Genomic DNA, 2345 nt, shown 5'->3' with positions numbered 1-2345 from the left:
CTGGCTGGACTCCTGGAGAGCATTGCCTTGGGCTCTAGGCCTTTAGTTGGACTTGTGTGGGACGTTGTTGTGGGATCCAGGCCCTTGGCTGAATTCTTTGGATCTCTAGCATGTAGACAAATCTCTTGTACTCCTCTGCATTTTCCTTTTTAGGTGAATATTATAAAATAATCATACAAGTTATGTGTCCTGTATTAAATCTATTCCCCTGCAAACCCTGACTATAACACCCATTTTTGAGACCGGACTTCCTAAGTTTCCCAGGCTGGCCTGGAACTTGTGATCTTCCTGCCTCAGATAGCTGGGATTACAGACACCACCACACCAAGCATTAGAGGATTACTTACAGATGTAGAATATAAACATCAAAGAAACACCTCTGTCTCTTACTCACATTAAAATAAAATTTCAGCGTCTCTGGCCTCGCTCGCCTTGAGGGGATGGTTCCATCATGGCTTCAATGCAGAAACGACTACAGAAAGAACTGTTGGCTTTGCAGAATGACCCACCTCCTGGGATGACTTTAAATGAAAAGAGTGTTCAAAATTCAATCACACAGTGGATTGTAGACATGGAAGGTGCACCAGGTACCTTATATGAAGGAGAAAAATTTCAACTTCTATTTAAATTTAGTAGTCGATATCCTTTTGACTCTCCTCAGAGATGACCACCAGATAATTCTTTCTTTGTGTGAACATGTAACAAGAATCCAAAGAAAACAAAATGGTGGTATCATGATGATACTTGTTGATGCCACTGTTATCATCCTCCTAGCAGAAGATAGTCCTACTGAGAAAATGAGCACTTTGATTATTCAGTCTTTGAATTTTAACCTTTGACTGGAAGTGACCTATAGGCAGTGAAGACTACTTCCTTTTACTGCGTTTTTACTCATGTGCATTCTGGGTGCATGTTGATCACTGGTTCAGTTCATGCAACTGACATGCTTTTATTAGTCATACAGTATTAATGCAGGTGTCAAGAAATGTCAAATATAATTCCATTTTTTAATTTTTTTAAAGCTTTTGGAAGAGTTCCAGGTCCTCATGCATTGTGCAATAACAATGATTTCCTTGGTGGTTTTGGTTCATCCATTGCCGGCAATGGGCGTTGTAACAGGAAAAGTTTTCATTAACTCCTGCCATTCAATGATTAATGCATGATAGGGCCTATGAGATGAATTTACTGGTTATAGTGGGATTATAATTAAAATGAGGGATCCAGCATTACTTTGAAAGACACCCCAATTGCTTACATTTGGATTCTATGCACTGTGATCCTAAGGTTAACAGCATGAATTAACATGTGTCTTTAAAGGACTGTAATGGAAGATCATTGAGTATTTATTTGTTTATATCTGCTGTCAGATTGTTTTGACAATGGAAGGTTTTCAAGTCACATTGGCAGAGAGGTACAGTATGTTATCCCTATGGTGAAAATAAATTCATTTGCTGTATATAGTTCCTCAATCTCTGAAGTAAAGGTATGAGTAATATAGGGTATGAATGGTTTAATCAAGGCTTTACTTTGGAAGTAAGAAAAATGGCAGTGATGATTAAGTTGCTGTAGTCCCTCATTTGGGGTTGTTATTTGTACATTAAAGATTTTTTCCAAGTAGATTACACTCTGTTACTTCCTGCTAGCCATCAGCATGAGTCCTACTGCCTAAACACTATTTCATTTATTTATGTTTGAAAAATCCATAAATATTTTTGTTTGCAATCTTGTTTCTGTTATGTTTTAAGTCAAGTTTGAATGTTACAGTACTTTAATTGAAAAAATTTTGTCGTTTTCTTCTTGTAAATTTTCTTTACTTGTAAGTGTCATCTTGTCCTTCAATCCTGTATCCTAAAATAAGAAATACATTTTTTTCCCGTTAAGTTAATCTGTACATTTTCGGTATAAAATACAGTTACATTCATCATTGGGATCTTGTACCTTTACACGAGTATCTTGGTTCTTATTTTGTTCCCCTTCCCATGCCCACCCTTCCCTATTTGCAAAGACCTTGTTTCCATTTTTTTTCCTCTTTTCATATTTTTTCCTTTCCCTTTTTTCCCTTCCCCTACCCCTGGCAATTCCCCTGCTCTTTTAGACCTTTTCTTCGTGTTACACAATATCAGTTATACATTTTTAAAATGACAATATTGAGATCTAGGAGACATTACCACAGATTTTACAGAATTTAAAAGGATATAGAAAGCATATTACAAAAATCTGTTTTGAAATAAATTTGACAACTTCTAAGAAGTAACTTGGAAGACAAATTAATGAAACTAACATTGGAGGAAATATAAAATTTGAATAGCACCTATTAAAGAAAGTATATTCCTAGCTTGAAAACC

At 36.1% G+C, this 2345-nt stretch overlaps 1 pseudogene; it reads left to right on the top strand.

Moving 5' to 3' along the window:
- The first annotated feature begins 423 nt into the window (after window positions 1–423).
- LOC110347134 (ubiquitin-conjugating enzyme E2 W pseudogene) lies at window positions 424–885 on the top strand (annotated as a pseudogene).
- Window positions 886–2345: the final 1460 nt, after the last annotated feature.

This window comes from Heterocephalus glaber, unplaced genomic scaffold (assembly GCF_053883595.1).
Source record: "Heterocephalus glaber isolate CG9 unplaced genomic scaffold, H.glaber_assembly_v1.0 deba00001140, whole genome shotgun sequence".
NCBI classification, from domain to species: domain Eukaryota; kingdom Metazoa; phylum Chordata; class Mammalia; order Rodentia; family Bathyergidae; genus Heterocephalus; species Heterocephalus glaber.
This window is presented reverse-complemented; position numbering and strand designations above follow the sequence as displayed.